The sequence below is a fragment of the Meles meles genome, chromosome 3 (genome assembly GCF_922984935.1).
Source record: "Meles meles chromosome 3, mMelMel3.1 paternal haplotype, whole genome shotgun sequence".
Lineage (NCBI taxonomy): Eukaryota > Metazoa > Chordata > Mammalia > Carnivora > Mustelidae > Meles > Meles meles.
The window spans coordinates 117,330,518-117,358,143 of NC_060068.1; the positions used below are offsets into that span (position 1 = coordinate 117,330,518).

General features: G+C 40.8%; 1 protein-coding gene across 3 annotated transcripts in view; it reads right to left on the reverse strand.

Annotated features, from left to right (window-relative positions):
* Nucleotides 1–27,626, reverse strand: part of MEGF10 (multiple EGF like domains 10) — a 212,602-nt gene that overhangs the window by 160,363 nt on the left and 24,613 nt on the right. Inside the window, exons 3-4 of one of the 3 annotated variants that reach the window (XM_046000698.1) lie at nucleotides 14,438–14,539; nucleotides 13,234–13,445 (exon numbers count right to left, since the gene is read on the reverse strand). The gene's annotated coding sequence lies outside the window, so the exon portion shown is untranslated. Of the gene's footprint in view, nucleotides 1–13,233; nucleotides 14,168–14,437; nucleotides 14,540–27,626 lie in introns of those variants that run through there. The other 2 variants (XM_046000699.1, XM_046000697.1) reach the window with 2 other exon arrangements.

The following is a 27,626-nucleotide window of genomic DNA, read 5'->3' on the forward strand; positions in this document are numbered from 1 at the left end:
GATGTCCCACAGCAGGTCTCTGCAAGACCCTCTCTGGAATTAAAAAGAGACATGACCTCAACAAATCCTTGAGTTGAAACTAATCAGATACAAATAAACAAATAAAACTTACTGAGCATCTACTATATGCCAGATAGAGTCCTTTACATTCATTATGTCAGTAGACCCTCATAACGGGTCTATGAGAAAGCTAGCATTATTACCCCCACTTAACTGATAAAGAAACTGAAGTCTGGAGTAAGTGGTTCAGGGTCATATATCTAGTAGACATTGGGACAAACCAGTACTTAAATCCAGGAAATATGGTTGTAGAACCCACACTCAAAACCACTCCATGACCTGGGCATTAACTTTCCAAGTATGTTCATCCACAGGATGTAGCAGTCAGGGCTTGAAATGTATACCAGAGTGCAAATCCAAGAGGGCAGGGACCTTGTTTATCTTGGGTATCATCCCATTCTGACCAAGGGAAATCACATGGAAGGAAACAGGTGCTCAATAAATACTTACTAAATAAAAAAAGAACAGATTATGTGAGATTTCATGAAATTACTGTACTATCCTCTCCCACTGTCTTCTAATTTTTATATGATTTTCTCCTCCTATCATCACTGGTAATCTTTTGCTATCCACTGCCAGATGAATTTAAGCTGGTTTCAAAGATTTTCAAACTTGTCTCCAACATACACCTCCGACCTCATGTGTTGATACTCCAGTATAAGACACTCCCCTCTGGGCACCTCTGCCAGCCCTCACCCCTGCCCCTCCCGCTCTCACCCTGGCCACGTGCGTTTCTACCAACTGGGGTACTTTCTCAATCTTTGCGGATTATATGAAGCTCATTCATCACCTTCTCTCAGGTGAAGGTGTGAAGCCTTCTCTCATCACCCAAGTCACAGTGCTCTCTCACTCTCCTAAGAAGAATTCACCTGGAACCTATCACCTGCTTCTTCTTCCTTCCCTGTCTTCACAGATGGAGGGTAGGGGCCATGTCTGCCTATCAGAATTAGAGCCCTGCCCCAAAGAAGACTTCTGAAATGCAGACATGGCTGTGTTTAATCTGGGTGTCAGTTACATGTGGGTGTTCATTTGGTGAAAATGTGTTAAGCTGTTCAATTCTGTTTGCATTCTTTTTTGTATGGATTTTATACTTAACGGGCTCAAAAAATTTGTACAGCCTATATTCTAAATCTAAAGTTTACCATAGAATTAAAGCTGTAGCACTGATAGAGAACAGTAGACTTTGGGAATGCCAACTGTGTATAATTTAGATCTTGGTATTCTCCCCAACACACAAAAGGCTTAACTCAGACACATCAAGAGCAGAGACTGACAGACTGATGCAGATACATCTCATTTAAATGCAAAACACCTACTGATGTGTGTATTTTTTTAATGAAAGTCAAAAAGATTTCATTGAGTTAAAATACACGTGACAGGGGCACCTGGGTGGCTCAGTGGGTTAAGCCTCTACCTTCGGCTCAGGTCATGATCTCAGGGTCCTGGGATTGAGCCCCACATGGGGCTCTCTGCTCAGCAGGGAGCCTGCTTCCTCCTCTCTCTCTGCCTGCCTCTCTGCCTACTTGTCATCTCTCTCTGTCAAATAAATAAATAAAATCTTAAAAAATTAAAAAAAACCACACGTGACATAGAACTCACCATTTTAAATACACTGTGCAAACATTACCATTACCTAATTTCAGAACATTTTCATCACCCCAGAAGAAAACCCCATATCCATGATACAATCACTCCCCATTTCCTCCTCCCCAGGCCCCTGGCAACCACTAACCTACTTTCTGTCTCTATGGATTTGCCAATTCTGGACATTTCGTATAAATAGGAGTATACAGTATGTGGTCATTTGTGTCTGGTGTCTTTAGCTTAGCATCACGTTTTCCAGGTTCATCCATGTCCTTGATAGCATGTATCAGATTTCACTCCTCTTAAAGGAATGAGTAATATTTCACTGTATACATACATGACGTTTTGTTCATCCAGTCTCCAGTCAATAGTCAGTGAAAATGTGGGTTGTTTTCATCTTGTAGTTACTGTGATTAATGATGATACAAACATTTGTGCACACATTTTTGTTGGAATGCATTTTTTAAAGATTTATTTATTTATTTTAGAGAGTGAATGTGCACAGTGGGGAGGGGCAAAGGGAGAGGGAGAGAGAGTCTGAAGAAGCTCCCTCACAACCCTGAGATCATGACCTGAGCTGAAACCAAGAGGCTCAGTCAACTCTGCCATCCAGGCGCACCTGGAACATTTTCATTCTGCTGATCTCCTACTATAAGATAATACTATCTTCATGAAAAAAACATTGATGCCTGTGGATAAATTTAACTGTTGCATTCCAGAATATTTTAAATTTCTTATAGCTTATATTTTGGGTCAGAAACTATTTTCTAATGTCCATATTTAATTAAGGGGATCTTACTTAAGCCCTTGGATGATTCTTTCATAAAAGGTATATGCAAACCTTATTCCTATTAGTTATTCTTCCCTCTTTAAGATTATTTGGTGTTAAATAGTGATAACTGATATTGACGGAGAGCTTACTATGTGCCTACCACTATGCTAAACATAACTGTCTTCGAAGTACATACTGTTTGTCCTTCCCAGGTGATGGAAGGAGGCTTGGAGAGCGTAAGTAGCCTGCCCAGGGTCATGAAGGTCCAAGGGGTGGACATGGGAACCTGAGCCAGGTTGTCACATGTCATATGGTAAATGAGACCAGCCAGGACTAGATTCAGACCATCAAAATCTTGTCTCTTAACTCATGACTTTAATCACACATTTGTGTAAGTCCATAGTTAACCTTCAAGTCCAATACCTAAAGGAAGTGTACAGAATGGATACGTACACATCTCACAGATGTACTAGAACCATTTCAAAGCCAAGAACTCCAAGTTCTCCTTAAAAACAAAACAAAACAAAACAAAACGAAAAACTCCTGTTTTCTCTGTTTGAGTATACTAGCTCCCTATTGTAACAGCAAGCTAGAATGTTCTACAGGCATGATGACCCACACTGGTGATGGTTGATGTCCTCTAAATGGAACAAGGACCACAGGCTGTTCTTGTCCAGAAGTGTCCCCTTGCTTATGGCAATGCTCCTTTAACGGTATTGCTCCCGGAGCTCACTGTGGTGCTCAGGAGGAGGTGCTCAGAATAAGCAGAGAGAGGAGCCCAAGGCCCCACACCTCCTACCACTAAGTCTCAGCAAAATGGGAGAAAAAAAATAAAAGCATTTCAATATTAGACTTCAGGGAAGATGTTATCTAAAGACTCAGAAAAAAATGAATAATGTATAGAGTCTTCTTTGATTTTTCCTGACAGATTACAATGAAGGAGGTGAGTAATGGGAGTGAGATTTTGTAGTTGGCCAACTTGGAGGGATGCTCGTGTTTTAGATTCTCAAGAGCGGGGCTCCGCTGACACTTTTGATTTCTTAGGCACTGGATTTGCTGCCTAGAAAGGTAAAAAAACCAACTGGGTTGGTTTTTTTAAAAAAATCAACTGGGGCTGGTCCATTGCTTTCTGACACTGGGCTCTACCAACTGTGGAAGGAAGGGAAAATTCATGGATGTTTAAAGCTCCAGGCCTTCCCAGCTCCACCAAGATCCAAATTATACAACAGCTGGGGTTCCCAAAGTCCACACTTCTCTATCACTGCTACAGCTTTAATTCTACAGTAAACGTTAGAATTTAGAATATAGGCTTTAAAATTTTTTTGAGCTTTTTAAGTATAAAATCCATACAAAAAAAGAACACAAACAGAATTGAACAGCTCAACACATTTCCACTAAATGAACACCCACATGCAACTGACACCCAGAATAAACACAACCATGTCTGCATTTCAGAAGTCTTCATTGGGGCAGGGCTGTAATTCTGATAGAAAACGAAGCCCCATGCAAACACCTCATGCCTAAAAAAGCATTGAGTGCAACCTGGGACATAACCACAATAAAAGACGACCGTATCGCCTCCCTATTTTTTCCAAAAGTTGTGTCCACGACGTTCAAGCAGAGCACTGTACTCATCCCTCAGAGCACTGAGGAATGAGCCTTTCCAAATCACAGGAATGGAGCCAAATGAACAGCCTAATGACAACAAAGTGAAAATTAATTAACTCATCAGCAGCATGTTTAACACAATCCTTTTGCCACCTACAAAGAACAGTCTTGTCTTCCCCTTCAACACTTCAAAGGCACCTATCTCACTGGTAAAAGCAAATATCCACTCAGTAAAGTATAAACAAACTGCAAGGGGAGCAGAGGGGAAGTCTAATGAAGAAAATAAAGCCACTTGTCTCTCTGCAATCCACTTGCTTCTCCTTCTTTAATGGATTTACAATGATAGTCTACCATCAAGGTGCAATGATAGACTTAATTACAAGGAGCTCTAAGTGACCTCAAGGAAAATCATATATGGCCCTCTCCTGGGTACAAACCTCCTTCAGCCTTATCCTCCCAGTAAGGAAACCTCTTATCTCAGAGACGAAAGGATCCCTACTGGCCAATGAGTACCAACTGCCTGAACACTCTTTGTAAATGGGCTCTCCACAGCCCACTATATCCAAAAAAGGCTTTCCCCATTTTTGCCCCACTCAAGGCTATATCCCCTGCCTAACTGGAAAAAAAGAGAGAGAAAGAAAGAGAGAGAACAAGGAAGAAAAAATAGCCACCTACAAATATGCATAGGAACCAGGGAATAAGTTCCCTTTTGAAGGAAACTTAGAGTCAAAGGCTGAATGAATAACATACTTTTTCATAAAGGGAGTAATCAGACTAAATGAACGACCCTGTGCGAAAAAGACTGTGACCTTTGCTGAGGCTATGACCTTGAATTTGAATCCCAGGATACAAAGAATGTAGCCAATTGTTGAGCTCTGGATTAGATCTTTACAGGAAGTTTGCAAGCCTTTTCCTCCAGGGCTAGAATCCAGTTTGGAAGTTGGGGGTGGGGGGTGGTATTGAAGTGATTTCTAGGGAATCCCCCAACATCATAACTGTCTAAATAGATCCATAATTTGCTAATGGAATTAACTGTATTTTAACCTCAAAAAAAACAAAAACAAAAACAAAAACCACAAAATTTCTCTGCTTCAAATCTTAATCTGAATCTAGATTTGGAAGGATTAGGAACACATCATGATATACACAGTAACCATACCCTGGAACAAAGAATCATTCTATGAGGTCATAGGCCTTATGGCCTTGTACTTTCAGACCAAACACCTGTCTTTGATGAACCTGGGGAGAACAGGCAGTGAAAATGTGGACAGAGAGGTCTTTTTTATTTTTTCAAATCAATAATAAAACCCTGCAGTAAGCCAGTGGAACGTACTCAGAAACAATACCTCATTGGCCAAAGATCAACTGGGAGTTCTAACAGACTTATTCCCCTAACGCCACCTCTCACGCTCCCAAGCCAGATTAATGGTGCTTCCACAGAATTACTTTCTTCCTTCCCAAATCCTACCTCGGACACATTGCTGCAAGTAGTTTAACTGTGAAAGGCCTTGACCTCCTTTCTTTGTCTCTCTGATTCAAGTGTGTCTGTTTCCTTGGGGCTACCAAGCTCAGTTGGATGGCTGGCCAGAGCTGAATGTAGCATCAGCCAACCGCAGAACAATGGGCCCCTTTCTCTGGCTGTCACATGAACAGCGTTATGTTACAGCCATTGTCCCTGCAAGCAGAGAGGGAGAGGCACGGGTTCTCACAGACCAGCTATTCTCCCTGACCCCCTCTGACCAAGTCACTAAAATATCTTACAAGAAGAAGAAAGAAAAAGCAAAAAGACTTGGGCCTGCTGAACGGAGCAACAGAGCCCTAACAGAGATTTCAGGGCTGTCCATGGACCACCTGGTTCAGAATACCTTGTCAAAAATACACCTCCCGGGGCCCCACAACACACCTACCAAGTCCAAATCGTGATAGGCGGGCCAGTATTTGCTGGTGAGTCTCAGGCCTCTGTTTGAAAACAGGCTGCACAGACCTTGCTAACCTCACTCATGGCCTGAGTGTGCATGTCTCTCTGCTCAGGAAAGGCACAGAAGATGGGAGATAGCTGATAGCATGTGTACCAGATTTCAGGGTGGGGGACACATCAGGAGAAGACGGGTGAGAAGGATCAGAATGATCACGGCATGGAAGAACGTGGAAAATGAGACTGGAACTTTAAAAAAAAAAAAATCACTGGTCAAAAGGGAATAGGCATTGGAGGGGAGGGCCAGCAACAAGAACAAAGAGGGAGGGGCAGCAGAAGTTGCAGGAAGACCCGGAAGCCATCTAGCAGAGGCTGGAGCCTTCAGAAAAAAGATGGACAGGAAAAAAGCTCCCTGGGTGGTACAGACAGACATAGGGGTTTTGTATTTTTCATTTTAAATAATTTAATTGTTAAATAGTAACCAATTAAGGCATATAAAATGGTTATAGGTAATATATGATAGTTAAAACAATAATTAATAATCTAAATGGTTTAATGGCTTTAAGTTTTAAGATGGGAACTTCCTTCACAGTCCCAGGCCTTAAAGATCAGCCACTCAGAGCGACACGTTGGATGATATTTTACGAAGTGAAAGAGAGAAGTGATATCTGGATTTCTGTGGACAACTTCACGTGAAAAGAGATAGTACAAGAGTGGGGCAAGGGAATCACTAAACTGAAGATCTTAAGGGAAAGTATGAATTCAGATCCAGGTGATGCTAGAAAAACCATATCCCCTGACCCCACCCTCCACCCCCAAGAAGCCCCAGAGTTTTTAACTGAATTCCATTTCCTCATTTTGCACCTTCTCATGGAACAGGGCTCCATTTTTTATATGAATCCCAGAGATGCCCTAAAGCACATCTGCTTTATGTAATGAAATGGTAGCATCGTAACCTGAGGGCTCCTCTTGCGTACCTTGTGCCGTGGGAGCAAGCAGAATCTTGCCCTAGAGCCCCTGTGTGGCTACCACGAAATGATTCTTGTTATGAATCATTCATTGTTATGAATGTTATCTCACCACTCCTGTAGAATGGTTTAGCCACTATTGCTTGAAGATGTCTTGCGAATGTCAAGCCACTATTGCTTGAAGATGTCTTGCGAATGTCTGCAGCCACATGTTTGCTGAGCTCATTTCCCTGTCTAAAATGTGCCATAACCCAAATCCTCTCTCTTCGAGGCCCCACCATGCCAGGAAACCTTTGGTGAACACAACGAGCCCTCTCTGTCTCCCAAATGAACTTGCAAAGAAGCTCTCAGAACTGCCCACTGGCCCCTTCTACACCCAGCCTCACCCAGTCAGTTGTATTTTTTTTTTTATCTTGTTTATTTTTAAGGCAAGAATCTCGGTAATTCCATATAATAATCATCCCTATGCCCTATACACCTAATAAATAATGGATGGGCAAAAATAAAACTCAAACCCATTTCTTTTTTTAAAGGACACCAAAGTCACATCTTGTCATTAATTCCTTGTCCAAAAACATAAAGTACCCTTCTGAAGCTACCAGTGGAGGTAGATATTTTAAATTCCTCATTTTCATTGCAGAATTAACCCCCTGGGCCCAAAACAAAGAGTTTATACTTCTGTTTTGCTCCCAAAGGAAAAAGGTAAATTTGTGTTTTGGTTTTCAATTTGCCATCAAAAAAATTTTTTTTTCAAGATTTTATTTATTTATTTGACAGACAGAGATCACAAGTAGGCAGAGGGGCAGGCAGAGAGAGAGAGGAGGAAGCAGGTTCCCCACTGAGCAGAGAGCCTGATGCGGGGCTCGATCCCAGACCCCTGAGATCATGACCCGAGCTGAAGGCGGAGGCCCAACCCACTGAGCCACCCAGACACCCCCGGCAAAAAAATTTTTTTAAGGAAGACAAGAAAGTCTTCACCAGAAGGTGTTTAAAGGTACATCGTGGGATGATCACCTGTGATGAGGTCTGAGAACAAACCAGATCTGTGCCACTCATCCAGACCAGCCAGGATGTTCATGACAAAGCGCGCAGTCAGCCTCTAGGATGGGGCCTCCTTGCTTTCAAAGATAAGATGTTTTCAACAGATGCTAATATCCTGCACATGTACCTGTCAAGATGAGGCTTCCCATGCTGAAATACCGTTTTCTTTGTTTTCGAAGTGGGGGGAAGAGTACAATTTATTGCCCTCTGAGTAGGAAATTGAGGTAGTGAAAATGCTTTACATAGTTTCTTTATCTAAGAGCATAAGTCACGAGAAACAAGACAAGAGAGGTAATCACTCGACATGAAGCTCCATTGCAGCAGGATACATGATCACATTCACACTTTCCAGACTAGCTAATGGCAGAGTACGCATTATCAAATGACATCCTTATGATGACCCAGAATTTTGCAAATAAAGTTGTATAAAGTAAAACAACACCAGTTTCTACTTATTTTCTCCCTCATCATATGAGAAATCTTCTGATCAAGTGCTATAAATTAATCTTCTAATTAATTAATTAAACCGTTTTTTAAAAGAGTTAGAAAGGCCACCATGAAAAATCATCTTAAATTGTGAAGAAAGGAGAGACTAGAGATAAATACAAAACCTTGGGAAATTCAGATCAAATGAATGATTCAGACCAAGTGTACTTACAGAGAAGTACACTCAGCTGCAAGCTTAAACTCAGGTAGAAAAAGTTCACTTTGGAAACAGAACGGAAAAAGAAGACACATCAACAACAGACAATGAATTTTAGTTCATTCTTAAAATTTAGCTAATTTTGAATACCGAATACTAGTTACACCTCCTCGAGAAATAAAGAGCATGGGCAGGTCTTATACTATTGCTTTATCTGAAGTCCAAAAATCTGGATGTTGATACTCCGCGTGCTGATGCTGCTACCTCACTGCCCTACCTCACTGGAACTTTCATGCAACAGCCTATGAATGAATACGTTCTGTGGTTTATTTTATGGTGAAGCTGTCCATGAGCTAAAACTTCAACTTTTGCAACAACCATCACTGTCACCACCCCGTGATGTTTATTCACTCGTTGAAATTATTTCTATTATTTATTTCTATTATCACAAAAATGAGTGGGAAATGAAACAACTAAAAACCTCAAATAACAAAGCTAAGTTTAGGGTCTCGTAAAACTTAACGTGAGACAAAAATGCAGGTTATTAGGCATGCCAAAAATGGCAAATATTTAATCTGAATCAAGACATTTATTGAATTTAAACAGATCAACAGTTGTTCCAATGAGAAGGAAATCACCAAAATTACAGAGATTTCAAAGAAAGAAAAATTAAAGAAAGGAGTGAACACTGAAAGCAGAATATAAATGGCTAAGTAGAATGAGATATTTGGTAATATACATAGCACATAGGGCCAGCATCCCTATAAAATGTAGGGTTTTGCACCATCAATATCTGGACCGTTTTTAAGAGTGCACCCTGTACTAAAGTAGGAAAAATAGTACTAAGTCAGTCACCACATTTATGATCAAATATAAAAACAAAGACAGAGGTATGTAAAAATTGACAAGCACAGGGCAAAAGTTCTTTATTTTATTGGCATTAGCACTTCCATCCCAGTGCGCCAACACTGTCATACACGACCAGAACCATCCCAAAGGTATAATAAAATCAGCTCTTGGATTACAGTGCTGCCATAGTGTTGAACATGTAACATTAATTCAGTGGCACAGAGTGTTTCATAAATCTTAGGATAATCTATCTTACCCATTTAGCTCTCTTACTAACTTTGCACACTATGTCTAGCCAAATTGTAAATTCTTGACTGGCTTCTCCACAGCCCTGAGTGCACATATCCAGACCATCCCAAACACTTCGTGTGCTCGGGAAAGTCAGCTAGTGTTCATTCATTCCATCTTCCCTGCCATTCTTTAGGCATTTATCATGTAACTATGATGTGCCAGCCATGCAGATGAAGGCTTAAAATAAGGAATGGTAAATTCACCAATCAGTTGCCCAAACATCCAGATCACAAATACAGCTGACATAATATAATAGATGTCATATGAAAGCCATCTGCAAAGTAGAGTAGCAATCACAAGAAATAGCACTAAGTTTATCAGAGAGAACTGCAAAAAGCTTCAGAGGGTGGGTCTTATTTGACCATGTCTTGGAGGATAAATGGGTAGGAAGTTGATTGGACTGAAAAGAGGAGCAAAGACATCTCTGGCAGAGAAAATAGCACACAAATAGGAAGTAAAGGCAGGTAATGCATGCTTTTAGGAAAAGGAACCAGATCAAGATTACCTGGAGGCCAGAGGAAGAAGAAAGTAGAAGAAACAACCCAGAGAAGATGTGCTGTCTTGTGCATCATGATAAAGAGGTTAGGCTTTATGGTGTTAGGCCAATTGTGATCTCCACCAGATTCATTTAGGGATCTGCTTCAGTGCAGATATCGGGCCCTTGCATCTCGGGTGGACCCTTGGAATCTGTATTTTCAGTAGGTACCCAGTGACACTGTTGGTCACCATCTGAGAGCTGCCAAAGATGTTTAAACAAGGTGAAGACATGATGAGACTTGTATCTTAGAAAGATGCTATTAGACCAAACAGACAATCGCAAGGAAGGTAGATTCAGTGCTACTACATGAGCCTGTGACTTGGGTTTGCAATAGGGAACTTGCAATACCGCACACTTTCCCATAGCCCCCAAGACTTACTGGATCTGAATCAAAGTGAAGGGGGCCAGGATTTATATTAGATTGAACTGTATGAAATTGCCATTTTCTGTAGGTCAAAAATGGTCAAATTTTGGCAATTTCTCACAGTTTAATGAAAGCTAAAAATTACTAATGAAATACAAGCAGAGCTAAATACTTTTCCTTCTTTTTATTAATTATCAGTGCCATTACCCACTTGATTAATATGCAATGATGGAAGTGACAGAATTTATATACCTAAGACAATGTTAAAAGAAAAAAAGGTTAAAAAGCAATAACTGATGAACTAAGGCAGTTAATCTAAGGATTGTTAGAGACAGAAGGAACCCTGGAGATTATCCAGCTCATTCAACCTCCCTCCCCACAAATTTACACATGATGAAACTAATGGGAGAAGTAACTGTGCTGGAGGTTATACTGAATATTTTGTTCAATTCCTCAGTGGTATGTTCTCCTCATTTTAACAGATCTTGAAATCATTATAGCTAAAAAGTATTTGGGATTTAATTCATGGAGAGCTAGTGTCACGTGATGCCCTCAAATGCTTGGGGTGGGGGGAAGGGGAGACAAAAGGCAAATACTTATGCATTTTAAAAATGAAGCCAACGGGGGCGCTTGGGTGGCTCAGTGGATTAAGCAGCTGCCTTCGGCTCGGCTCAGGTCATGATCTCAGGGTCCTGGGATCGAGCCCCGCATCGGGCTCTCTGCTCCGCAGGGAGCCTGCTTCCTCCTCTCTCTCTGCCTGCCTCTCTGCCTACTTGTGATCTCTCTCTCTCTCTCTGTCAAATAAATGAATAAAATCTTTAAAAAAAAAAAAATGAAGCCAACGAACTTAAATAACATGGAACCTAGATCAGTGCTTGAAATGCCATAGATGCTTAATAAATATTTATTGAACAAATTAATGATGGACCTCTAAGACATAGGTTAAAGGAGGTATATTAATGCAGGGCATTTCTAAGGCAGTATGCAGGGTGTAAAGTGAGTGTAGATTTCCCACCTGCCAGTCTGTCTCAAGCACCTGTTGGCACCCAACCATCACCCCTTCCGTAAAACCCCAGTCCTGACGCATGCACCCTTCTTTCTTCTGAAAGGATCCTAGCAGAAAGCAATACAAAGATCATGTGTGAGATAAATCTGGCAACACATCTTGTCCTGGCGGGACTGAAGCCCACATGAGCACAGCCTTCAAAGCTCAGCTCAACACAGATAACAGCTAACACTTAGCTATATTACAGTGATGCAGTGGTTGATAATGTTAGCTATTTCCTCATCAGAGTAATAGCTAACTACCTGCCAGGCTTTTAGCACTCTATGGGCATTGACTCATTGAATCTTCTTCACAATTCTGACAATAAGAAGGATTATTATTATCATTCAGATTCTACAGATGCAGAGAGAGAGATCAAGCAACTTGCCCCAGATCACACAAGTGGAAAGTGGCAGGGTTGAAGCTGACCTCAGGTTGCCTGCTCCCAGAGTTCACCCTCTACAAAACTCTTTGATCTTAGAGCTGCAAAAAAAAAAAAAAAAAAAAAAATACTCTGCAATGGGACCCTTTGGAGCAGTAGTGTCAGGAAGATGGCACTTTTGTATAGAAAAGATCAGATCCTAATCTTTTCATCCATATGGAATGAAAAGTCATCTTTAGTTGAGAAGACCATATACAAAGTGAGACCCAGGATATAAAGGAGAAAGACAAGAAGAGTCAGCAAGGAATGTGATTTTCCTCTGCCTAGGAGCAGCACAGATTTCACTGCCTAAGAAATTTTTGGCTAATAAAACCCCAAACTTTAAATTTCCCCTAAGAATTTGGGTCCTCCTATGATGATATTATCTAAAGAAACATCAAATAAATGAGGACACTTCATGCACTGGGGGTACCATCCTTAATTCCAGAAAGAACTAGAGAGACAAAAGGTTTCTCTTAAGCCAGGGCTAAAAGTCCTAGATCAAAGTTATTTAAAGGACTAACACAAGATAGATCTTTCTATGACTTGAAGAATGTCCCCTCCCAACATTCCCTGAGGAGCGTGGCATTGCAACTAGGAAAGATCCTTCTGATCTAAATCACTAGACTTGCTCCCCACACCGTTAAAGGACCCTGAGAACACAGGAAGGGGGAGCATCCCAAGTCTGTGCACAATGTGAATATCAAGTACTGGAAAAAGAAAAGTTTGGAAAACAAGTTAAGATCCCAGAGAAGTAAAGCTGGTCTGGAAGAAAGGGTCCTGCTGAAACTGCTTTTCATTCTCAGTCTGATTCCACTCTCCTCACCTCCCTACATCCAGCTTTGACACCGTCAATACAGAAAAAACACAGAGGAGGCAATGCAAAATAAAATGTCTCTCCAGGAAAAATACTCCAAGAAGTTCCTATGCATCCCCAAATAACAAGACCAAATATAAACAGTAACAATAAACCATTGAGAAAACGTAAACAACCCAGCCTGAGCCCATCCCGCCTCACCTCACGCTGCCCCCGTCTCCCGACAGAAGGAAGAAAATGCCCCCAACCCATAACAAACCGGGCAGCATCCGGCCAAGGTCCCCTGGCTGCCAGAACTGAGTTTGCTCAACTCTTACCCAGGTCCCAGGATCCTGAGATTTGTAGCGCAACCCTTTCTGCTCGGTTTTCAACACCACGCCAGCCAGCCAGCCAAGAAGCAAAATTTGTTCCAACAGCGCAGTTAGCCTCCAAGTAGCGTCCCAGAAGAGAGCGATACCTGGGGGTCTCCGTTCAGGTTCCAATGTGCACAGGCGGGAAAGAAGGCCGGTCTCGGCTTGTTTCCAGACCCCTAGTTTTGCGCACGGGAAGAGTACTCGCTGAAAACTTGAAGAACGTTTTCCTGGTCTGGCTGGAGATGCTGGAGGAGGAGCGGAGTAACCCGAGCTGGGGCTGGGATGCGAGCAGTTGCCGCTGCTGCAGCTGCTGCCACCGGGGCAGTGACCGAAGGGGGGTGTCGCTTGGCGCCGCGCACTCCCTAGTGCCACCGACAGGATCCTACCCGCCCGACTCCTAAGCCCCGATCGCAGGTCGCCCCTGCCCGGAGCGGCTTCCACCGCCCAGAAGTGATCCCAGCAAATAGCCCGGTCACGAAGTTGGCAAACTGTGAGGTCACCGCAAGAAATGAACCAAGGAGTGGTGGAGAGAGTGCCCCCGCCTGCCTTTAGTGAACGCCCCCGCGCCAAAGTCCCTGGGAGGTGTTCTAGACCCTCTCTGAGGACTTGGGGTACTGGGGACAGCGCCGGAGTGGCCAGCTGGATGGACGGCACGTCCCAGGTGGTGCCAGGAAAAGGAAAGCGAATGTGGGACGGAGAAGGGGTGGGTGACCTAGTGGTGCCAGAGTGTGCGATGGCAACAAAGTGGTTGGGAAGGTGGAGCGAGGAACTCGCGGGGAGAGGGGGGGAAGTGAGGGAGCCTGCTTTACTGAGGCGGGGCAAAGGGAACTCCCAGGACCGTCAGAGAATCTTTCCAGGCCCTCCACCAGGCCTCGCGCAGAGATTTCTTGGGGAATGGCTCCCTCTGCCGACTAGCCAAGGAGGCCCCGGGAGACAAATCACAGAAAGAATAATGAAAAGGTTTTTCTCCATTTGTGGGTTGGCCAAGACATGAATTCTGCAATCTGCTTCTCCAACTGTCCACCTTCTTCTCTACCAAAGAATTTCCCCGCTCCCAAACAACTGAAGCAGCACAATCTCAAACTCCTGGACAATTCTTATAGTCAGCTGAATTCTGTTACCTCCCACCACCACCACCCTCCAGAAAAGGCTTTTGCGCCATACTCACGTCAGACGATCTCCTACCAGGCTTCTCTTGCTTACATGAATATGAACTCTTTCTTTTTGGAGAAACCTCAAATACGTATGTGTCTCCAGTCAGTAACAGCATCTGCAAATAGTCCATACTCAAGATTATGCTTGAATGAATGGCATAAGCATACATACATCACCATCCTCCCAGGTCACCCCTGGAAATTCCCAGGGGAAGTGTGCATTTGTTTGTTTGTTTGATTGTTTGCCAGACATTATTGCCACTTCTTCTGGCTAAGGGCTGCTCCATTTTTCCTTGGGGGACACTCCTGCCACACTTAGTTCAGTCTGGATGAGAAGGTCTGTTGGAAAGGTTCATCTTTTCCAGGTTCAAGAACCAGCACCTGGCCTAAGCTTGTCCCTTTAGACCTTCTCTGCAGGAATGTGAATTTTGATCAGAACGGCTCAAGGACCAATAAATCTAGAGCTGATGGACCAGATGACAGGGTTCTAAAGATTGGCCATTAGCTCAAGTCACTTAATCCCCAAAGCTACCCTGCTTTATGTTTTAGGAAACCTGGTTGCTTCACTGCCTCTTTTTTTTTTTTTTAATCAACTATATTGAGACATGATTTACATTCAATGTGTTGTGCTCATATTAAGTATATGGCTTGATGAGTTTTGAGTAATATGTACATGCATGGAGCCACAGTCAAAATAATGAATGATCCCATTATGCCAGAAAGCTCCTTTGGGCCTTTTTGAAGTCAGTTTCCCACACACCACATCATCCCAGTCCCCTGAGCTGCTTTCTGTAACTACATATTAATTTTGTCTTTTCTAGAGTTTCTAGAATGGAATCACATAATATGTATTTCTTTGTGTCTGGCTTCCTTCACTGAGCATAATGTTTCTGAGAGTCACTGATCTTGACTAAATCAGCAGATTGTTTCTTTTTATCGCTGAGCATCATTCCATTGTATGGGTAGACCACGATTTGTCTGCCCATTCACCAAATGTTGATGGACATTTGAGTTGTTTCGAGTTTAGGCTCATTATGAATAAAGCTGCTAGGAACACTGCTGTACAAGTCCTTTTGCAGACATATGTCCTTTTCCTTATTTCACAGCAGTGGAATTACTGGTTTATACAGTAAGTGTATAATGACATAACAGTTATCCAAAGTAAATTTATCACCTTACATTCACACCAGCAATGTATGACAGTTGTTTTACATCAACAGTTGGTACCGTCAGTCTTTTTATTTCAGCATTCTCCTGGCTATACAGTGGTATCTCGTTATGGTTTTAATTTACATATTCCTAACGACTAATGGCGGAATATTGATCTGTATTATTATTTTCTCATGATCGCTCTGTCTGGCAGGAGGTTCATCAATGTTTTTAAATTGATCTAAGTATTTTCCAAGCCTCTCAACCAAGAAACTAGTGCCCTGAAGGTCTTTGGCACAAATTATCACTCCAAAGCCTCCTGCCCACACTGGCATTCCAATTCCCTCTTTACTACCTTGGCCACAGCTTGTGGGCAGCCTGGAAGTTTCCTGTTGAGTCCCTGTGTACTCTACACCTCCCCACCCAGGTTGCCTGTGAACTAAAGGGTGTCTACTGAAACTCTGCTCCCTCTCCAGGACCCTCTGTGGCTCATCTGTGGTCCAGAGCATTCCTCGGTGCTATTCCAGTGCTATTCCTCTCTCTGCATGCTCACACTACCTGTTACTAGTCACCAGGGTTTTGCCTGCTCTCCAGAGGGTTGCTTCCTGATGGCTAAGAGACTTCAGAGCAGCTCTAGCAAACCAGCAAACTTCTTTGCTATCCAGTATATACTGAAATATACCTTCTCCAATGAAGTCTAAACCCTTTCCAATTTTATCCTTCCTTAAGCGCTTTCCTGGCTCTAGAGTAACATGCAGAATTGTCGTATCATCAGTCGCTTTTCATCAGAGTCAATAAGTCTCCATATTAAAATGCCCCTGTTTAACTGACAGTGTGGCTTCTATTTTCTGATCCGACTCAGACTGATGCACTGTAATAAGGCTTGACCTTTTGGGGTCTCTTTTTGGATGTTCACTGAAGACTATTCTCTCTCCACTCTGCTTATCAGTCTGGCAAGGGCTCTGGGAATTGTTCCGCTTTCAGTTTCCTGATTGGTATGTACTTACTCTCACACCGTTTTATCCCATTCATCATGGCTTATTATTCAGCAATAGAAGGACCCTATGCAAATTTCTGTAAGTCTTTCTTTGTATAAATCTTTCCTCTTTGGTGCACTGCCCTCCAAAATCCAGTCATGTCAACCTCCCTGAATTCCACTCTCTTGTGCTCCCCTGCACTGTAGGCCAGGAAGCAGCTCGTCAGAAAGCCAGAATGATTCTGGGGTTCGTTGCATTTGCTTACCATTTCTCAGGATCACAGTCCTCTGGCCCAATGTCTGAAAGCAGGTTGTTTTCTTGTTTGTTTTTGTTTTGTTGTTTTTTGTATTGTGTCTAATTTTTATTTGTTTAAAGCTGGAGCCTAAGTCCAGCCAGGCTAGTCCTTTATAGCCAGAAAAGAAAGTTCTTTTCCTTTACTTTTAGGAGCTATTCTTAGAAAAAAAAATCTTCCATCTGTTTTCTGTGTTTTTCTATGTTTTTACTTATTTTGCTTGAGTTGGATAGAACTGGTTTTTACTGCTTTCATCCAAAGACCTTCGAATGATACATGTGCACTATCCAGAATGAACACACAAAGCATTTCAGACCAAGCCTTGAACAACCTGGATTACAGCAAGACTTTTACTGACCTTTATTCTGAACTCTATAGCATTATTAACAGTATTAACAGAAGTTTTATAGACTTTTGGTGGTGGTGGTGGTGGTAACTATACTATTCTGTTAACAGAATTTATAATCTACTAAAATTCCAATTATGATTCCTATTTGCTATTAAACCTGACTTTTAAAAATATTATTTATACAATTAGTTGGGACTTTCATAGTAATTTTATAGGACTACTCATTTTGTCCTTTGAAATTCCATTTTTCTATATACTGTCAATCTTTAGAATTCGAAATCTTGATGGGGTTAATTATTATCCTAGAATGTTAGCTAACCAGCTCAAAATCATGAAATTTGAAATTTGATCAACAAGCCACAATACTCTTTAGCAAATACTGATTAAACATAAGAAAAAAGGTAAAATTCAAAGACATACTCTAACAGAGATGCTATTCTCTGTTTATATTTATTCTCATCTTGTAGTATGTCATTCAACCACTTATAAACACTAAACTCTATTATATCCAGACCCTTTTCTTCATCAGATACACAAGGACTTCACATGATTTTTTTTATTACCTTATAATTGCGGATGTATTCTCATTCCTTTAATTTATTTGTCTGGTAATACTTCCCATAAAGGAAATCAAGTCAACCTAGTAGTTTTACCTCTTAGCAGACAAGCTTCTTATACTCATGACTTCCGTTCTGTAGTGCTCTCAATCATGTCTTTAAATCTATGATTTAAAAGCTTCCTCAGTTACAGCAATAGAATAGAGGTCATAGAATTACTTCCTTCCCATTAAAAAAGAAGAAGAAAAAGAAGAGGGCACGTTACAGAGCATTAATTTATAGATACAGCACAACACATTTTTTTACTTCACCCAATCCTAACAACAGGAAGTATGTCTCATAATTGCTGTTCTACAGAAAATGAAGACTCAGAAAAATCAGTTAACTTATTCATGCTCACCTAGCTAGTAAATGGCAAAAGCAGGTCTGATTTCAAACACCATGGTCTCTCTACTGTTCAGCCTGCCTCTAACTACATCTACCTCTTCTAGTCTCCTGATAGCCCACTGCAGCTCTCCTCATCTTGCCAGTGTGCTATGTTTACTTACTTTCACCCCAACGGACTTCATAGGGTTGATTTCGAGTCTTTGCTCAGGAGTCTTAGATCTTGGGTATATAGAGCTTCATTCCCCTCTCCCCAGTACCAATACAAGCCAGATGGAAATAGATTGTACCTTTAATCCTAAGACTCAGCCAAAGGATGAGGAGAAACAGCAAAGTGGAGTTCTGGTCTGATGAGAGTTCCCTCAGACTCCCTCTCTTCAGTCTCTTCCTGTTGACCTAGATTTTCTTTACACTTTTTTTTTTTAAAGATTTTTTATTCATTTGACAGAGAGAGAGAGAGATCACAAGTAGGCAGAGAGGCAGGCAGAGAGAGAGGGGGAAGCAGGCTCCCTGCTGAGCAGAGAGCCCGATGCGGGGCTTGATCCCAGGACCCTGAGATTATGACCTGAGCCGAAGGCAGAGGCTTAACCCACTGAGCCACCCAGGCGCCCCTTCTTTACACTTCTTTATGGAGGATGACCCCTGTTCATCTTTTTAAAAAGATTACTCTCCTGGGGTGCCTGGTTGGTTCAGTTGGCTAAGTGGCTGACTCTTGATTTTGGCTCAATCATGTTCTCAGGGTTGTGGGATTGAGCCCTGTGTTGGGCTCCATCCTGAGCAGGGAGTCTGCTTGGGATTCTCTCTCTTCCTCTCCCTCTGTCCCTCTCCCCACTCCCATGTGCTCTGTCTCTCTCTCACTAAAATGAATAAATAAGGGTTGCCTGGGTGGCTCAGTCAGTTGAGTATCAGACCTAATATTGGCTCAGGTCATGGTCTTGGGTCATGGGATCCAGTCTCATGTCGGGCTCTGGGCTCAGCAAAGAGTCTGCTTGTCCCTCTCCCTCTTTCCCCCATCCACCTGCTCTATCTCTCTTAAAATAAATAAATACAATCTTTAAAAATAAAATAAAATGGGGGTGCCTGGGTGGCTCAGTGGGTTAAGCCTCTGCCTTCAGCTCAGGTCATGATCTCGGAGTCCACGGAGTCCACGGAGTCCTCGTGATCTAGGAGTCCTGGGACCAAGCCCCGCATCCGGCTCTCTGCTCAGCAGGGAACCTGCTTTGCCCTATCTCTTTCTGCCTGCCTCTCTGCCTGCTTGTGATCTCTCTCTCTCTCTGAAATAAATAAATAAAATCTTTTTAAAAATTTAAAAAATGAATAAATCTTTTTAAAAAATTACTCTCTTTTTAAGATATTGGTGGGAAGAAGGGATGAGACGGGACAATACACAGGAAAACTGTATCTGCAGCCCTTGACCATGAATTAGAAGTTAGGGGCACTTTTCTTTCTCCCCTTATGTAAGATGTCTCCACAGATGTGAAGGATCTTGGTATTCTTAAGGAGATGGGAACAGTGGGATTAAAATTCCACCTGCGTATTCCCTTAGCTTAGTGTTTTTCAATTTTTTTGTTTTCACTTTTTTAAAACTTTGCCTGTTATGCCTAAAAATCACTTTTCAGCTTTATTGAGCTATAAAACCTATAACACTGTCCAAATTTAAGGTATAGAACCTGATCATTTGAGACACTTTTACATTGTGAAATGATTACCACAGTAGGGTTATTTAACACATCCATCATGTCACATAATTACCATTTCTTTTTTGTGGTGAGAACATTTAAGATTTACTTTCAGCAACTTTCAAATATATAATACAGTATTGTTACCTATACTCACCATGCTGTACATTAGTTACCCAGAACTTATTCATATTATAACTGGAATTTGTTTCCTTTGACCACATATCCCCCACTTCCCTTACCTCCTAGCCCTTGGCAACCACCATTCTATTATCTATTTGTATGAGTTCACCTTAATTAGAATCCACATCTAAGTGATATCATACAGTATTTGTCTTTCTCAGGCGCCTGGGTGGCTCAGAGGGTTAAAGCCTCTGCCTTCGGCTTGGGTCATGATCCCAGGGTCCTGGGATGGAGCCCTGCATCGGGCTCTCTGCTCACTGGGGAGTCTGCTTCCCCCTCTCTCTCTGCCTACTTGTGATCTCTGTCAAGTATTTGTCTTTCTCTGACTTATTTCCTTAGCATTGATGCCCTCTAGGTCCATCCATGTTGTGGCAATTGCCAGGAATTCCTTCTTCTTAGTGGCTAAATAATATTCCATTTTATAGATATACTACATGTTCTTTATCCATTCATTTCTCAAAGGACATTGAAGCTGGTTCCATATCTTGGTTACTGTGACCAAAGCTACAGTGAATGTGGGGGTGTAGATATCAGGGTCCCAATATCACTTCATCTGGATATATACCAAGAAGTGAGTTTGATCAATCATACACTAGCTCTACTTTTAATCTTTTGAGGGAACTCCTTACTATTTTCATAATGACTAAACCAATTTACCGTCCACAAATAGTGTACCTGCCTCTCGTCCACATCCTCACCAACATGTGTTGTGTCTTAACTTTATAATAAAAGCCATTCTGACAGGTGTGAAATGATAGCTCATTGTGGTTTTGAAATGCATTTGCATTTCCCTGATGTTAAGTGATGTTGAGTACCTTTTCACATCTGTTGGCCATTTGTATGTATTCTTCAGAAAAAAGTCTATTCAGGTCCTCTCCTCATTCTTAATGAGATTATTTGGTTGTTTTGTTTTTTGTTTTGTTTTGTTTTGTTTTGTTTGCTTGCTCGTGAGCTGTGTAAGTTCCTTATATATATTGGACATTAACTCTTCCTGAGATATGTTTGCAAATGTTTTCTCATAGTCTGTGGGTTGCCTTTTTATTTTGTTGACTGTTCCTTTTGCTGTGCAGATTTTTAGTTTGATGTAGTCCCACTTATTTTCATTTTTGTTGCTTATGACTTTGGTGTCATATCAGAAAAATCATTGCCAAGACCAATGTCAAGGAGTCTTTTCCCTGTGTTTTATTTTACGAGTTTTATGGTTTTGGATCTTATATTCAAGCCTTTAATCCATTTTGAGTTAATTTTTGTGAGTAGTCTGTTATGGGGGTCCAATTTCATTCACTTGTGTGTGATTATCCAGTTTTCCCAACACAACTTATTGAACAGACTGTGCTTTCCCCCCTTTTAGTACTTCTTGGATCCTTTGCCAAATGTGAGTTAACCAAATATTCATGGATTTATTTCTGGTCTCTTCTGTTCCACTGGCTTATGTGTCTTTTTACGCCAATACTATACTGTTTTGATGACTTTATGATATAAATTGAAAAAAATCAGTAAGTGCGATGCCTTCAGTTCTTTCTCAAAAATGCTTTGACTATTCATGGTCTTTTATAGTTCCATACAAATTTTAGGATTTTTTTTCTATTTCTTTGAAAAATTCCATAGGAATTTTGGTGCAGATTGCACTGAGTCTAGACGGTTCGGGCAGTACAGACAGTTAAACAATATTAATTCTTCCAATCCACGAACATACATTTACTTGTATCTTCTTCAATTTCCTTCATCAGAGCTTTAGTTTTTAGTGAACCAATCTTTCACCTCTTTGGTTGAATTTTTTCTTAAGTATCTTATTGTTTTTAATGTTGTTGTAAAGGCAATTATTTTTACATTTCATTTCCAGCCATTTCATCATTAGTGTATAGAAACACAACTGATTTTTGTATGTTGATTTTGTATCCTGCAACTTTACTGAATTTGTTAATTAATTCTAAGTTTTCTGGTGGAGTCTTAAGGACTTTCAATATAAGGTTATTTTATCTGCAAACTTTATTACATGATTTTATTACTTTCTGACTGGATGTCTTTTATTTGTCTTGCATAACTACTCTAGCTAGAAATTCCAGTGTTCTGTTTAGTAGGAGTGGTAAGAGTAAGCACGTTTTTCTTGTTCCTGATCTTGGAGGAAAAACTTTGAACCTTTCACCTTTGAGTATGATTTTAGCTGTGGCCTTGTGATATATGGTCTTCAGGTTGAGAATTTTTATCATGAAAGGATGTTGCATATGGTCAAATGCCTTTTCTGAATCTACTGAGATTATCAAATGATTTTTATCTTCATTCTATTAATGTGAGAGATCACATTTATTAATTGCATATGTTGTAACATCCTTGTATCCCAGTGATAAACCCCCCTTGCTCATGGTGTATAGTCCCTTTAATGTGCTGCTGAACTTGGTTTCATAATATTTTATTGGGAATGTTCACATTTATTTTCATCAGGGATATTGGTCCATAGAATTCTTGTCCTTATCTAGCTTTGGTATCAGGGTAATGCTGATCTTGTAAAAGGAGTTTGAGAGTGTTCACCCTCTTCAATTTTTTTGGAAGAATTTGAGAAAGATTAGAATTAATTCTTGAAATGTTTTGCTTAAATGTTTAGAAGAACCCACCAGATAGTCCTGGGTTTTCTTAGGAAAGTTTTGATCACTAAATCAATCTCCTTACAGAATATTGGCATGTTTGGTGTTATTTCTTCATGATTCAATCTAGGTAGGGTGTACATTTTAGGAATTTATCCATTTTTTCCGGGTCATCTCAATTGTTGGCATATAATTGTTCATAGTACCTTCTTATAATCCTCTGTATTTCTGTGGTATCAGTTGTAATATCTTTTATTTCTGATTTATTTTTAAGTCTTCTCTCTTTTTTTTCCACAATATGCTAACTAAAAGCTTGTCAATTTTATCTTTTTAAAAAGCTAGCTCCTAGCTTCACTGATCTTTTCTATTCTTTTCTGGTGTCTATTTTATTTATTTCTGCTCTGCTATTTGTCATTTCCTTTCTACCATTAACTTTGGGCTCAGTTTGTTCCTTTTTCCAGTTCCTTGAGATGAAAAGTTAGATTAAAAATTTTCTTTTTTCTTAATGTAAGTAAGCATCTATCACTATAAATTTCCCTTTAGAACTGCTCTTGCTGCTTCCCATAAAGTTTAGTATGATGTGTTTCCATTTTTGCATTTCAAGATTTTTTTTAATTTCCCTTTTGATTTCTTCTTTGACCCATTTGTTGTTCAGGAGTGTGTTGTTTGATTTCCACACACGTGAATTTTCTAGTTTTCCTCCTGTTACTGATTTCTAGTTTCAAACCACTGTGATAACAAAAGATATTTGCTATGATTTCAATCTTAAATTTACCAAGACTTGCTTTGTGACTTATCATATGACCCACATGCACTTGAGAAAAATATGTAGTCACTGCTAATAGATCGTATATATATATATATATTTTTTTTTTTTTCCTTTATGTCTCTTTAACAGTAGGCTGGAACTTCTCCAAAGGACTCTTCTGGACTTCCCAAGGACTTTCTCATCTGTGGGTGACTGTCTAAATCAGTCACCTGGACCATGGCTGTGTGGGGCTAATACAAGTTCATGGGTCACCTGACAGTCCACATTCAGGGCCAAGGTCTGCCTATTACCTGATGCACAGGTGGGCAAGACTCTTCACTGGTCCTTCATGATATGGTGCTGGACCCTACAGCTCCCACAGTAACTTTTTCCCATGGATCGATGCCAAAATTTTGTTGATGGTGGGCACATGATGAGGAGGGTCATACTGGCCATCTTGCTGACATTTCTCTCTCCAATTTTTTGTACGGTGATCCACAGTAAGAAACACATTTTTCATGATGACCAAATTCATATTTTCATATACTTGGAATAAGTTTCACGAAACAACACTGACTCACTGTATGCAAGGTCCTCTGACATTCTCTATTTTAGTGCTTCTCAAACTTTTTGTTTTTAAAGATTTTATTTATTTTTTTGTCAGACAGAGAGAGTACACAAGCAGGGAGAGCAGCAGGCAGATGGAGAGGAAGAAGCAGGTCCTGCTGAGCAAGGATCCCCGATGTGGGATTCAATCCCAGGACCCTGGCATCATGACCTGAACCGAAGGCAGATGCTTAACCAACTGAGCCACCCAGGCACCCCGTGCTTCTCAAACTTTAATGTGCATGTTAATCAGCTAGATATTTTATGAACATATGATTCTGATTCAATATTTTGGGCAGGCCTACATTTTAACCAACTCCTATGTGGATGTTTCTGTTTCTCAGACACACCTTGAGGACCAAACATCAATTTCATTTTATTTAAATGTGAAATTACTTTTATGACTCTTGGATGTATCTGGACTGCTTCTGAAAGCACTGCTGGTCTATTTCCTGATATAATACTATATTTTCAGAAGCTCTTGAAACAATATGCCTATCTGGGATATTCTCGTAAAAGTAGACTTCGTGTGGGGTGGTATTGCACTTGGAAGTAGTTCAACAGGAAATCTGCTTCACCTTTCACACACCAAAATCAGAAAATGTTAGAAGACGTGGGTATCCTTCTGACACTGCTTTTTAAAATTATAACATTTAGCACAATAAATGCACCTAATTCTGAATAAATAAATCTATGCAATCTGCATGAGTACTCTCATCTCTGTATGCAAAAGGAAAGTTAGAGAAGATGATCAGAAGGGACTGTGGCAATGATAGGAGTATTTTCTGACCTGCCCCCTTGCCATTTCCTGTGGTGTGATCTCCTTTTGTTTGCAGTATGAATGCTTGCTGTGTCAGACAAGATTCTTGTCCTCAAGCAATAAAAGTCAACTCTGACTAACCTAATAAAACAAAACTGGGGGGAGGCCATTAAGGGGGTCCAAAACAGATGGGAAACAGTGAGACCTAACGGCAGAAGCCTGTGGAACTGGAGTCCCAGCAAGGCCTCAGGAAGAGCCCAGATGCTGGAGGTCTCATCACCAACACCTCCAGCCCTGGATCCTGATGAGGCAATTACCACTCCATGGAATGGGATGTTGCTGCCTCCCCTAGTTGCAACAAGAAATCTCTACTGTCGCAGTTTCCGAATCAAAGTCTAGGGCACGTGCCCCTCATTGGCTGAGCCTAAGTCACATGTCCAAAGTCCGGTTGCAAAAGTGTCTGAAGAAGCAAGTGGTTGTCCTTTGTGTTTCTATCCTGAAAGGAAGCCTCTTCCTAAAATCAAGTCTCATAAGCTGGATTACTAATAGCCCCTTGATGCTTTGTACAACTGAGGAAAATGCACACCTCTAGTCAACAAAATTAGTCTTCCCCTTCTCCAGTGATTCCAGGCCACTGTCAGGGTTTGGGAGCAGAGCATGCTTGACTTTTAGCTCCAATGGACCACTCTGTGGGAGTCTTTGTGCAGAGCACACAAAGAACGCTTGTATGCAGTAGCACTGTTAAGGTGAATGTTCATCCAACACAGAAAGGGGGTGTAGCTGAGATAACGGACATATACTAAAGGAATATACCCAGCTTAGAAATATGGCTAAGTGGTCATGTGCATGTAGCTTGATGAAGACCAGTGGAGAAATGCTCTCATGAAACCAAGACAAGTGAACAAAATCGAGGCAAAAATTGGACTATGGTGAGTCATGACTTAATGGAAACTGAATCACCATCACTAGGAGAGTCTCTCTTCACCATGTATGGAATTTGGCTTCCAAGGAATGGAAACACAAAGCAATATTGGCCCAGGGTGGGCATATCTGATTCATAATGCAGAATTACTAGGAACCATTAAAAATTTAAATTGATATAATATATTGAGATTGACATCAACTCCCCTCCTGGTTCATGAAATAACTATCTTACACTTAACACAAGAGGAGAATATTTATGAGAAAAAGTTGTATATTTTCATGCTAAAACAAATAATCATTTGTTCACAGTTAAAATAATTGAATATCTGAAAGAAAAGGTATTATTTTAATACTATATAATAATCTATATAAAAAGCTTTTTAGCCAATTTCCATTATGAAATTAAAAGTAGATATTCTTAAGTTATTCCTATTTTTTATCCTGAAAATTACAGAAATAGTAAAAATAAGAAAACTCATCAGGTCATTCCATACTGATTAATCAGGCCAGGGGGGAGTAGATGTGATTCAATTAAACCCTCCTGCCTCAGATCAATTCCACATGCATGTATTACACAATGAGTGCTGCTAGGCTGGTAGATTTTACACATAATTATGTCAGGAGTGCCCTTCTACAGTGGAGTAGTGGATTGAACGTCTATTTGGAGACAAATGACGACAGACTAGAAAGAGGCATCTGACACAGAGTATTGACAACTTTTCCAAACTGTGTTCTAAACTGCAACAGAAAAATGAGACCATAGTCACGCAGGATCAAAGAAAGGTTTTCTAAAGTGGGAGGTATTACTGTTTTTGTACCTTGTTGGCAATTACCCAGTGGAAAATAGTGCCCCACTAGAGAAAAAGTGCCTCTCTCTCTCACTAAGAGTTCCTGGCTATTAATTAATTAATTAATTAGTTATTTTAGGGAGAACATGTGTGCGAGTTGGGGGTAGGGGGTGAAGGGCAGAGAGAGAGAAAGAGAATCTTGAGCCGGCTCTACACCCAGTGCTGGTGGGGCTCCACACAGGGCTCCATCTCACAACTCTGAGATCATGACCTGATTGTCTGAGGCAATGGAGCCACTTAGGCGACCCTGGCTATTTTAGCCACCATCCATCATGAGAACTTTTCATCCAGCAAAAGAGAGACTCTGTACCCATTAAATATTAACTCCCCCATTTCCCTTTCTCTTAGCCTCTGGCAAATACCATTCTTTCTTCTCTCTATCAAAGTAACCATTCTCGATACACAGGTAGAATCACATAGTACTTGTCTTTTGGGGACTGGTGTATTTCACTTAGCATAATATCCTCAAGGTTCATCCATATTGTGGGATGTGTCAGGATGTCCTTCCTTTTTAAGGCTGAATGGTATTGCACTGTATAGATTTCCATACCTGATAACCACTCATTTGTGGATGGAAATTTGAATGAAATCTATCTTTTAGCTCTTTTAAATAACACTACTATGAACATAGGTTTACACATATTTTTTAGAGACTCTGCTTTCAATTTTTCAGGATAATTACCCAAAGGTGGAATTGCTGGATTATATGGTAATTCTATTTTTACTTTTCCTAAGAACAGCAATCTTGTTTTCCATGTGACTGCACCATTTTACATTCCTACCAATGGTTCAAAAGGGTTCCAATATCTCCACATCCTGCCAACACCTGTTATTCCTGCCCCACCCATTTTTTGATAGTAGCTATGTGAGGCGGTTTGTCACTGTGGTTTTGATTTGCATTTTTTTGACATTGGGTATCTCTGCATGTGCTGTTGGTAATCTGCATCTTCTTTGGAGAAATGTCTATTAAAGTTCTTCACCCAGCTTTTTCCCCCCCAAAATTGGTTGTTCTTCTTAAGTTGCAAGGGTTCTTTGTATAGTCTGCTATCTTCTTGCTCACTCCATTCTAGACATACTAATCTCCTTTCTTTTCTTCAAAACACCAAGGATCATTCCCCCTTAGGTCCCCTGCTACTCCCTCTCACTGACAGTTGTGGCTTGTTGT